Genomic DNA, 12,800 nt, shown 5'->3' with positions numbered 1-12,800 from the left:
ACAAAGCATCTAAATAAGGTCACACTCAGAGCATATTGGAATTTGTAAAAAATACCACCAGGTTCAAAAACTGCATGAAAATGTAACAAAAACACACTTTTTTTTTACTATGGATTCATGTCTTTTACTCCCTCCATAGCAAACATTTGGTCACTGTATTGTAATCTCTTAAAAATACACTGGTCCTAATATACTAGTATATAAATTGGACTCATATACTTAAAGAGGTTGTCCCAGGGGCAGACTAGGAGCTTAAAGTGGGCCTGGAAAAAACCTATAGGTGGTCCCATGTTGTAGGCAAATCCAAACTGACAGAAGGCAGGGTAGCACAAGTAGGCAAGGACAAAAAGAAGTAGGCAGGGGCCAGCAATTCTTTAGTATAGCACAAAATACCACCCCAACATAACCAAATACAGTACCATAATGCAGCACAAAATACTGCCACCAGAGCCAAATACCTGCCACATAAAATACTGCTGCCCCTATCGCAGTATTCAACTGTATCACCATTCTGAGGATGGGGATAAAGTTTAATTCAGAAGGGTACTTGCGAGTGCCAGTCAGTATCAAGGTTTTAAGGTATCAAGGTTTTTTACAGTAATAATTATTTAACAAAGTTTTTAGCCGAAGTCCTCGCTCCCCCTCCATACAGTATTACAACAAAGTTTTATGCAAATCGACTTTGAATGAAGCATCCAAAGTCGATTCGCTCATCCCTATTGTAGGGTCTACTGTCAGTCAGCCCCTGGGTTGTCCAGCCTTTTTTTAAGTGATGGCACATCCTCAGGATAAGCCATCACTAGCTGATTGGTGGGGGACTAACACCCTCATGATCAGCTATTCTGTTCACTGCAATGGGAGCAGTACTGCAGTTGCGAGCGCTGTCAGCTACAATGCTGACAGTGCTGTGTAGTTCCCACACTGACCTATGATGATGGAGTTACACAGAACAGCTCATTGGCAGGAGTGTGGGTGATCATCTAGTGATGGCCTATGCAGGGATTTAGGTCAACACTGAAAAACAGCTGGACAATCCCTTTAAAGGGGTTATCCACACAATAGATATTGGGGACCTATCTTTAGCACAGGTTATCGATATCAGAATGGTGGGGGTTCGATGCCCTTCATCAACAGCTTTTGGCACTGGAAATAACACAGAAGATGAACTGGAAGCAGACTGCTCTGTCCATTGTACAGTGGCTATGCCAAGTTATCTTTGCTATTTTCTCCTGTGGACAGGCACATAAAGGTTTGTGGCTATATTATCGAAATATTCTCCCACAGAAGAATTGCTTTCTGTAAGGAAATATGAAGGTTATGGTGCATTATGAAGGCTCCACGCAGTCTTGTGTCACATGGAGTGCCCACCAGTGTGCACCACAGACCAGTGTGGGACTCCATGCGATGCTGTACATGGCATTATTGTGTGCATAAGCTACCAGTCTGCTATGCAAAGTTTGGATTTTGCAATAGTCTGTTTATAATAGTCCAAAAGTCAGTTTTAACCCCTTCTTGCTCAGCACCATACTATTACATACCTTAGTGTAGTGAGTTAACACTCTGTAACGTAATAGTACAGCACTGTCATGAGTGAAGTCGGGCCTGTGCTATCACTTGAGGATGGCAGGTGCATCTTATTGCTGGCACCCTGCTGGTACTGGATGGGGAGATAACTGTTGCAGTACCACCTCTAAGGGAGAGGGAGGGGGCTCCCATTTTCACCTAATCAGCCGCTCTGCGATATGATCACTGGGTGTTTAGGGGATGCTATGGCAGCCAGGGGTCTAACAATGGCTGTTAGGACTACCATGTATTAATACATCGTTAGTATTCCTGTGCATTATATGAGCAATGAGAGGATCAGATGTTCAGATCCCCTAATTGCCTTTGTTAATTGTGAACATGCTTATTTACATAAAAATAATTTTAAAAAGTTTGTAATTGGTATTGCCACATGCACAATGAACCATACAATAAAATGATCACAATTTTTTATCCTGAGCAGTGAACAGTGTAAAAAAATAAAAATTGCCAAAATTGTTGTATTTTGTTCATTTTGCCTCCCAAAATGCAATGCACTTGATCAAAAAGTACTATGCACCCCAAAATGAACCCACTTTAAACAACTCATTTTGATAAAAAAAAGCCCTCATACAGTTCTGTCGCCAGAAAAATAAAAATGCTATGCAGGAACTCTGCAGGAACACAAAAAAATCCTTTTTTTTTTTAAGAAAGATAATTATTGCTGGGAAAAAGTAGAAAAACCTTTAAAAAGCTATATCATTTTGGTATTGGAATAATTGCAGAATACAGTTATTGTGATTTGAGCCACATGGTGAATGTTATAAGAAGAACAGCCAAAATGAATGGGGGAAGTCATGCTTACACCATTACCCATTAAAGAAACTCCACGGCACTTCCGTGAATGTGTTTATTCACCCGGTGGAGGAGGAGATGTAGATGACACATTAAGTTCCCAGTCCGCCCCTGACTGCCCTGCATTTCTGAGAAACATATATGCAAATTAGAATGAGCAGATCTTACTTCTACTGGCACCAGAGTGACTTAGTGTTCTTTTATTTTTGAAAGGAAAGCTAATTTGAGGTATGCAAATTAGCTTTCCCTCCTAAAAGGAAAGAACGCTAAGCATCTCGGATGCTCACTTGTATATATTTTTCCCAGAAATGCAGAGCAACGTTGGATGGACTACAACACTCCTCACCCATACTATGTGGTCTCCATAATAAAAAAAGAGTACCCCCGAAAACCTAACAAAGGCCACTCAGGTAACCAGGGTAGTATTCTCTCCAGTTTTCTTTTGGAAGGAAACCTGGCTTGCATGTTTCATTCAGAGAACTACAATGCGGGGGCATCCAGTTTTCATTTTCTTTTAGAAGGAGAACTGTCTTACACATACCTTTTCTAGTAAACTATTACACGTGGGTCTCTCCTTCAGCCAAAATGAATTACAAGAAATTCAGGGTTGTTACAATACAAATTTTGGGAAAAATTTGGGACTAAATTCCTAATTGATTTGCTCATCTCTAGTTGGTACCAAGGGGCGTTACATTGTATTAAGCATAAAATGCTTAAGTAGTTGTTTTTCTTAAAGGCTATATAAGATTTTCTTAAAGGCTATATACACCTTTGAGGGCAATTTTTTTTAATGATTGCATTATACTAATTTTGGGCTAATTTTTTTCAATTGTTCTTTAAAAAAATATTCAGCTGTTCTGTCACAAAGGGTTAACTGTCTAGCTGTGTGAATCGTACTTTCATTTTAACTTTGTGCTGGTCATCTAAAACCTTATCTCCATATTACTAAAATGTCAGTTAGATAAGAATTGAGCTATAATGAGTGTTTATAAGGTCAGAGATAAGGAGTCATCAGCTTTGCTGCCTGATGGGAAACAGTAAACATACAGAACAACTATTAGACAATCTCAAGGCTGTACAGAGACAGGGGGCTCAAACTTTTGACCAACTGAAAAAAATATTTTTAGCTCAACATGAGTACATGCAACCTTAAAAAGATTGCAGATATTAGGCCACTTTCACACAGTCAGTATGTGGTCAGTGTTTGATTAGTGATTTTCATCAGTGATTGTGAGCCAAAAACAGGTATGGAGCCTCCACAGAGAGGTTTAATGGAACGATTTGCACCTGTTCTGTGTTGCACTGGCTGTGGATGTGCCGCAGTTATCCACCGCTTGCTTCTAAATGTTAGCCAGCTTCCTTGATGTCTTACATTTAGACCATTTTGTGCACCTAAAAAAGGTGTAGAAAATGGTAAATGAGAAGTGCCTGCTAGCCTGTCCCCTTCCACGCCCACGCCACACCCACTTTTTTTAGACCTGGCATTAGTGGCAAAAGTTGTAGATTGTAGATAGGACCTTTGCACCGCAATCTGCACCAGAACTATGTCTAAGTATTTCTGTTTAATAAATGACCCCCAAAATGTTTTTCACATTGTATCAAAGGGCACCTGTTGGCAGGATCAACCCTATTAAACCAGGTATGCTGCCTGGTAGAGCTTATACTGCCGATTAAAATGATACTTTTTATGAAAATGAGGGCTTCATTATACCAAGGGGAGTGAAGTGCCAAGATCAACATATAAAGTTGAGGAGCTGAGGTGCACTGACAGACTAGTCCTTACCCATAAGTGCACATTTTCATATAGAATATAAAAAAAAAAAATCGGGAATGCCTCAACCCTACCAGGCAGTATTCCTGGTTTAATAGGGTTGATTGTGCTGACATGTGCTCTTTACAGTAGTCTGTTCAATCAATAATAATTATCCCAAAAACTTAAATTTAACTTTACATGAAGCATTTTACAGTAGCATCAGAGACAAAATGCATTCATGTAGCACGGTATATTAAGTAGATGAAAGTCTGGAGAGGAGGGTGCTTTTTTTTGTGGGGGGGGGGCACTTTTTTATTATTGCATTTATTTTCCTCATTTATTTAAGAATGATTTTTTTTAAGAATTGTGTCTCAATTTGACAAGGAACACATGATCAGTGTGTTCCTTACCCATGAACAGATGACTGATAGTTATCTAATGCTGCCAGTGATCTTTATACAGACTTTCAGAGAAGATGTGGGTTGTGTCTGTTTAAGATGTAGACAAAAGGAGAGCAAGCAGACTGGATTGATGCAAAACTCTGCTTAGTGGTTATTTCCCAGGCAGATATCTAAATGATTACAGGTGCGGTCTGATAAGGCACTGGGTCTTTCCACAAGATGACGTAAAAGTGCTTCCCCGCTGCTCTATAAAAAGGCTTTCAGATGCTACTTTTGGGTAGTGTGCGTCTTGGTGGGAGATTGCTGACTGCTAGGACTGCCTCTATGACACAATCAAAGACATTTTGCCCAGTTGAGAGATGCAGGATGGTCATTTTGACAAATTGACCTTAACCTACCCTAGAGGGAGATGTCAGGAGCAGTTTTTATGTGAGGGAACACACAGCAAACAGGCTTTAGACAGCCCAGACAGACCTGCAGCAGAGGAATTTTTGAGACCCTGATAAGTACAAGGAGCTCCCACAGTTTCATTGTCCACCATTGAGACACAGGTAGCACCTTTATTACACATCCCTGTCATCATTTTTTTTTTTGTCAATGAGTATCTCTATCTATCCATCTATCTCATATATATCTATCTATCTATCTATAATATGAGCCCTATTCAAGAGTTTGTTTTTACCGATAAACTATCCTCTGCATAAGTCATCAGTATGTGACTCACAGTCCCCTGCTGATGAGCTGCACTATGCATTGGGATAGTGGCTGTGCTTGTTATCACAGCTCAGCCCTATTCACTTGAATAGGGCTGAGCTGTGCCTAGGCCATGTTACCTGATGTCATACAGTAATGGCCAGTTCGCAGTGTTCGCCGACGAACACATGCGATCTGCCATCTTTATTCCCAAGTCCGGCGATGCAGAGGTAAGTCCTTACCTGTGCCTGCGCCACGAGCCGCTCTGAAACACATGCGGTCACCGGGAGCAGGCAGTTCCGAGAACAGCCTTCATCGGGCTGTTCTCGGAACTGCCTGCTCCAGGTGACCGCATTTGTTTCAGAGCGGCTCGCGGCGCAGGCACAGGTAAGGACTTATCTCTGCATTGCCGGGCTTGGGAATAAAGATGGCAGATCGCATGTGTTCGTCGGCGAACACTGCGAACTGGCCATCACTAATGTCATAGACCTAGGAAGAGGTCATGTTCCTCACCTCTTTAAACAGCTGATGAGCGGGGATGCCAGGATTTGGACCCCAACGATCCCTAACTAATGACCTATCCTGATATCCTGATAACATAATAAAAAAGTAATTGAAGTTGAAAATATTTTTTTCTTAAATTAATTAATGGAGGAAAATGGATGCCAAAGTCCTTAATGCTGCTACAGTTATGCTTCATTACTCATGAATTATAAATCTCACTTCTTTCTCTAAACTGTATTTTCAATAGTTAAAGAATCTGATAACAATTTCTCAATGTGATTTCCTTTAATCTGTCACGTGAAGCAGCACTACTGTATAAATAATGCTCATGATAATGTTGAATTCTTGACTCTGTAAAGTTTTATTAAATGTTGGGAAGAGAGACTAATTTATGTGGAAGCCTGGAACCAGAAAATGACAAAAGTGATCCCGACTATGTGAACGTCTAACGTACCACAGCTAACAGTCCTAATGTTTCTAAGTGCTTGATGAAAGCATAGCCATCTTTTCGCTTCTGTTCTATAATTTATCTTCTTTAAAAATTGACAGCCCAACTTTGACAAGACTGAAGCAACAATTAGTGCTTAAAACCCAAGAGCTGAATACAAACTCACACCAGCTGACTGAATATGTCTATACCGTGCTGCAGACTTCAAATGTTTATCGGCACATCTTTAGGATAATTAATGTTTAATGAAAATCGCCAAAACATAACACCCTTTGCATATAATCAGATGAACCGTCCCTAGCCTGCTCCATGGAAAGCAATGTCAACAAAGAAAGACTATGGGGACTTGGCATCTGCAATGTTTGTTACAGGAACACATAGGAATATCACAGTAATATGGGAGATAATCGGAAATCTCATTATAGCTGAGACTCAGTTCATTGTACGGTATACAAAGCTGTACAATTAAACTCTGCAGCCTTCATTTGTTCTTCAAACTCAGGTTCGTACTAATAAAATAGTCAATTCCCCTTGGATATTCTTTCAATTTTATCTAATCAGGGGATGGCCTCCAATTAAAATGGTTATATGATTGTGGAAATTCTAATTAATAACCTCTGCTGTTTATAAACCTCAGTCACAGTTGATCTTTACTGTCCTTGGTTTATATTACAACCTTGAACAACCAAGCTATCTCCCAAGGCAGTTATTATAATGTGATGCTCCTGGCACTGTGTTTGTACAGTGATGTGCTTAACTACAATATAAAGTGTGCACAGTAAGTAAGAATAAGCAATAAGAAAGCATACAATATGTTTGTATTTTCAAGGTTACAAGAGCCAACAATTGCTTCAACCGTTAAAGTGACCTTCTAATCACAGGATCCTTTTTATGAAATACCAGGGCCAGCATAGGTATATTTATCCTTGACATTTTCTTCCTTTACAAATTGCCCTAGTGGCTAACACAATTATGGTAGTAGTCATGGTGACAGATAATGAAATACTACTTCTTCTCAGCACGGAACGTAAGAGGAAAGCAGTGGCTTACACCACTTTAATGATACACTGAAGCCTACTCCATGACATCGGCTCAGTTTAGTGAGTCTAGCCAGGCCATACTGTGGTAACAAGTAGTTCAGTCTAGTCAGTCTAGCCAGGCCATACCGTGGTCACAAGCATCTCAGTCTAGTCAGTCTACCCATGGCATACTGTGGTAACGAGCAGCTCAGTCTAGTCAGTTTAGCCAGGCCATATTGTGGTCACAAGCAGCTAAGTCTAGTCAATCTAGCCAGGCCATACTGTGGTAACGAGCAGTTCAGTCTAGTCAGTCTATCCATGCCATACTGTGGTAACGAGCAGCTCATTCTAGTCAGTCTAGCCAGGCCATACTGTGGTAACGAGCAGTTCAGTCTAGTCAGTCTATCCATGCCATACTGTGGTAACGAGCAGCTCATTCTAGTCAGTCTAGCCAGGCCATACTGTGGTAACGAGCAGTTCAGTCTAGTCAGTCTAGCCAGGTCATACTGTGGTCACAAGCAGCTCAGTCTAGTCAATTTAATCAGGCCATACTGTGATAATGAGCAGCTCAGTCTAGTCAGTCTAGCCAGGCCATACTGTGATAATGAGCAGCTCAGTCTAGTCAGTCTAGCCATGAAAAGAAAGATCCCAGCAGACGAGTCTTCAATGCTTGCAAAGTTTTATTGCCTGTAACAATAGTCCATCAAAGGGACGCGTTTCGGCTCAATTGCCTTTCTCAACAAACAGATAAATATACATGTTCAGCAACTCATATATATATATGCGTATCAATGATTGAGGAAAGGAAAATCACAGTGATGTGAACGCCCATAATAGGGGCGGTATGTACATGGTCACATGGTAACAAAATCAAGGTAGTCAATCAGGGAATCAAAAAGCGCAACAGGTAACAAAATACATGTCAATCGTAATGAAAACAAATTAATGTTGTTAAATACCAAATTACTTTTGCGTCGGGAGGCGTACTGGATTCATACCCTTGATACCCTATATCCGAGAGGCCTCAACCGCGACTATGAAATTATGCATATCTGACTTCTTGTAGTGCTATTTTTTCTGTTCATCTCAATTTTACTGATTTTTATAATCTTTTTTGCATTATTATATTTTTTTCCAGACATCTACCATATAAATGAAGGAGTCCCTCAGCTGTATTGGTATTTAACAACATTATTTCGTTTTCATTACGATTGACATGTATTTTGTTACCTGTTGCGCTTTTTGATTCCCTGATTGACTACCTTGATTTTGTTACCATGTGACCATGTACATACCGCCCCTATTATGGGCGTTCACATCACTGTGATTTTCCTTTCCTCAATCATTGATACGCATATATATATATGAGTTGCTGAACATGTATATTTATCTGTTTGTTGAGAAAGGCAATTGAGCCGAAACGCGTCCCTTTGATGGACTATTGTTACAGGCAATAAAACTTTGCAAGCATTGAAGACTCATCTGCTGGGATCTTTCTTTTCATCACACGTGGTAATTATCCTATCCCGTGCGGCGAGCACCTCAGCGTGTGCCGGCCAAACCTCTTGCTACATTAGTCAGTCTAGCCAAGCCATACTGTGGCAATGAGCAGCTCATTCTAGTCAGTCTAGCCAGGCCATATTGTGGTCACAAGCAGCTCAGTCTAGTCAATCTAGCCAGGCCATACTGTGGTAACGAGGAGCTCATCAGGTCCGCTTTGAACTGCATTTTATGAACTTGCCTAAGATATAAAAAGATATAAAAATCATAAACTCACTAATAAATTTACTCTTCAGTTTGCTGTTTCCAAAGCTCTCCCATCACATGCTATCCATAGTGATAAGACAATACTATAAAGGACAATTTCTGCCTGTCGCAGTGGCATTCACGGTGGTCATGTGCGAAGGCATTGATTGACTTCCATAGTCATGCAATGTGTCGTTAATATGGACATCATGTCATGTAATGTGTCGTTGATATGGGCATCATATCATGTAATGTGTCATTGATATGGACATCATGCCATATACGGTAGTTTGTAATAACTGTAACAAAAATTAAAGGGATTATCCCACCTCCTCCTTTTTTTTTAAATGAAGTGGCCACAGACACATATTATCTGCATACTAACTGCGCACTCACCAACTTCCTATGTGCTTTCTGTTCCAAAATTGACATCCCAAATGGATGGTCCAGCACTACACATTATGTGACTGGCCACTTTCCTATGAAACACTATAATACCCAGGTCTACCCTGCACCTCCTAGATTCAACCTATGGCACTTCACAGGTTCTGTATCACAAGGTTTACAGAAGATACTGTGTATACTTTTTGCAGCACGCACCTTATAATGTGGCTGCCAGTATTATGTTCCCCATGTTAAAATATATGGCACTGTATCCCCTTTTATGATAAACTACCTGGGTTGGGAAGGGATATGTGCCCCCTCACAGTGGTTATGCCAGATTATGTGCCCCCTCACAGTGGTTATGGCCAGATATGTGCCCCCTCACTGTAGTTATGACCAGATAGGTGCCCCTCACTGTAGTCATGTCAGATATGTGCCCCCTCATAGTAGTTATGCCAGATATGTGCCCCCTCACAGTAGTTATGTCCACAGCCCCCTCACAGTAGATGTTGCCCCCAGTCTGCAGCTTTATAAAAAACAAAAAAAACACATACTTACCTTTTTCCCTGATGACGCGCTCCCACACTCACATCACACTGCTGGCTGTGCTAGAGGCCGATTCCTGGGTCTTCAGCGCTTTTCCCACAGCCAGCAGCATGATGTGCGGCCAGCAGGGGGAGCGCTCAGAAGAACAGTGCTTCACTCTGGAGACGAGAGCCCGGGAATGACAAGAACTGCCGGGTGAGTGAGTGAGTATGTGCCCCCCCTTCCCCATCATCCTTCCTTACTGCTGTGCTCCCCCTGCCTCTGTTCCCGGGGCGCATATTACACACATTTGAAGAGCGCTCTGACGGGGCTCGGCATTGTCACTGTACTTCATGCCGGGCCCCCTCAAAGTGCCCCCATTACAAGTGAGTGCAGCGGGCCCCTCCCCCTGCCATGGCCAGTCGCATCCTCTGCGACTTCGATCATTACGGTCCTGTAAACTGCTATAGCTGCTCTACTGTAATTGAAGAGATGGCACCCTGGTAGAACATACTTGACAATCAGCAGTGCATCTCCTGGTCAGCCAGAGAGAGGTGCAAATTGGCACAGAGGATGCATTGGAGCATGCTAGTTAGTGTTAGTTGGAGAAGGTTTAAAGCACCATATGGGACCAAGTGCAGTCAGACCCAAATAAGCCTTGTCTTCCCTGAGCCCTGGACCTACGGTGAATAGCCACTATCCTGTATGACTAATGTTTGTTCAAGTATGGTGCGCTCAAGCTTACAAAGTTGACTGTAGCCAAAATGCTTAAAGTCTCTTTGCAGTAAAAACCAACAAGTACTTGCACATCATCTTGTGTCAGTCTACTCTTAATCCTTGTTCCAGTTCTAGACTTGGTGGCCATATGCACATTTTTGCAACATTGCTGTAGAATTTTAGATACTGTTGTAGATGAAAAGGGAAACTGTGCATACTCATTCAGTTAAAAGAGAACTACTACTGAATGTAACCAATAACACTGGTAAGACTTAGGGGATATGGGGAAACATTTTATGAAAAACACTGAAATTTAAAGTGATGCATATGATCTGTAGGGCAGTGACTACTGCAGTGACAAGTGACTAATACTCCCATTGACAAATAAATAAATAACACGATCAGATAGAAATTATGGATGGTGGCAAAACTTGGCATCTTCTTATGTCTCAGGCAGACATGTAAATGATTACAGGTGTGGTCTGATTAGACAATGGGTCTTGTCTCAAAAGTGTGTAAAAGTGTTTCACTATAAAAAGGCTCTCAGAGGCTACTTTTAGGTAGTGTACTTCTTGGTGAGAGATACATAGAAACATAGAAACATAGAATGTGTCGGCAGATAAGAACCATTTGGCCCATCTAGTCTGCCCAATATACTGAATACTATGGATAGTCCCTGGCCCTATCTTATATGAAGGATAGCCTTATGCCTATCCCATGCATGCTTAAACTCCTTCACTGTATTTGCAGCTACCACTTCTGCAGGAAGGCTATTCCATGCATCCACTACTCTCTCAGTAAAGTAATACTTCCTTATATTACTTTTAAACCTGTGCCCCTCTAATTTAAAACTGTGTCCTCTTGTGGTAGTTTTTCTTCTTTTAAATATGCTCTCCTCCTTTACCGAGTTTATTCCCTTTATGTATTTAAAAGTTTCTATCATATCCCCTCTGTCTCTTCTTTCTTCCAAACTATACATATTAAGGTCCTTTAACCTTTCCTGGTAAGTTTTATCCTGCAATCCATGTACTAGTTTAGTAGCTCTTCTCTGAACTCTCTCTAGAGTATCTATATCCTTCTGGAGATATGGCCTCCAGTACTGCGCACAATACTCCAAGTGAGGTCTCACCAGTGTTCTGTACAGCGGCATGAGCACTTCACTCTTTCTACTGCTTATACCTCTCCCTATACATCCAAGCATTCTGCTGGCATTTCGTGCTGCTCTATTACATTGTCTTCCCACCTTTAAGTCTTCTGAAATAATTACTCCTAAATCCCTTTCCTCAGATACTGAGGTCAGGACTGTGTCAAATATTCTATATTCTGCCCTTGGGTTTTTACGCCCCAGGTGCATTATCTTGCACTTATCCACATTAAAGATCATTGACTGCTAGACCTGCTTCTACAATGCACTCAAATACATTTTGCCCAGTTGACAGACTTTAGGAGGGGTGCATCTTTAGACTGAGAGAAGCTGGATGGTTATTTTGGCAAATTGCCCACCACCTAGGCAATTCAAACCCAGCTATTACAAGGTGTTGGGACCAGGGCTTACACAAGGCTACACACACATGGCAAACAAGTTCCGGATGTCCCAGACAGACTACCAGTGAATTGGATTGTTTGATCCGTCTACAAGCACGAGTAGTTACCAAACCTTTGTTGCCTACACACCCCTATCTCTGACTATTACAGCAGAAGGAAATTTGGTGTAGTGGTGCTCATTACATAACCTGCCATTGACAGCCAGCCACTGTAGCCTTTGTTTGCAGTAGTGTTATGAAAGAGAAACCTCTACTGCTATGAATTGGAACCATATTCTCATTAATGATAAATACAGGTTATGTTTGGCATCCAACAATGGTCAGGTTTGAGTATGAAGGTCTCATCATAAGCACTTCAATCATGCCTTTGCTGTGGAGCAACACACTGCCCCAACTACTGGTGTGATGATATGTGGGACCATTGGATACGACAGTCGGTCACCCCTAGAAGTGTACGAGGGACACTAACAGTTTAGCGATATGGGCAGGAAATGCGTTACCTTTTGTGGTAGGGCTTCCAGCTTGCATAGGGATAGCAGGATAATGCTTCCCCTCACATAGCAAAGGCTTCCAAGTACAGTAGTGTGTCCGCCAGATTGCAAGACTTCCTTTCAAGAAATAAAATTATACCAACACCTCTAAAGAATATGTAATGAAGTGCAGGTGTACACTACATGGCGGACATGCAAG

At 41.4% G+C, this 12,800-nt stretch overlaps 1 long non-coding RNA gene across 1 annotated transcript; it reads right to left on the bottom strand.

Moving 5' to 3' along the window:
- Nucleotides 1-2,067: 2,067 nt before the first annotated feature.
- Nucleotides 2,068-12,053, bottom strand: LOC120991560. Its single transcript, XR_005776721.1, has 3 exons — nucleotides 11,939-12,053; nucleotides 11,621-11,625; nucleotides 2,068-2,078 (listed from the first exon to the last, which is right to left on the bottom strand). It is a non-coding gene; the product is annotated as an uncharacterized LOC120991560 (long non-coding RNA).
- Between the last annotated feature and the right edge of the window lie 747 nt (nucleotides 12,054-12,800).

Source organism: Bufo bufo, chromosome 2 (assembly GCF_905171765.1).
Source record: "Bufo bufo chromosome 2, aBufBuf1.1, whole genome shotgun sequence".
In the NCBI taxonomy this organism is placed as follows: Eukaryota; Metazoa; Chordata; class Amphibia; order Anura; family Bufonidae; genus Bufo; species Bufo bufo.
The sequence above is the reverse complement of the archived record's forward strand: the minus strand, read 5'-3'. Positions and strand labels throughout refer to the sequence as shown.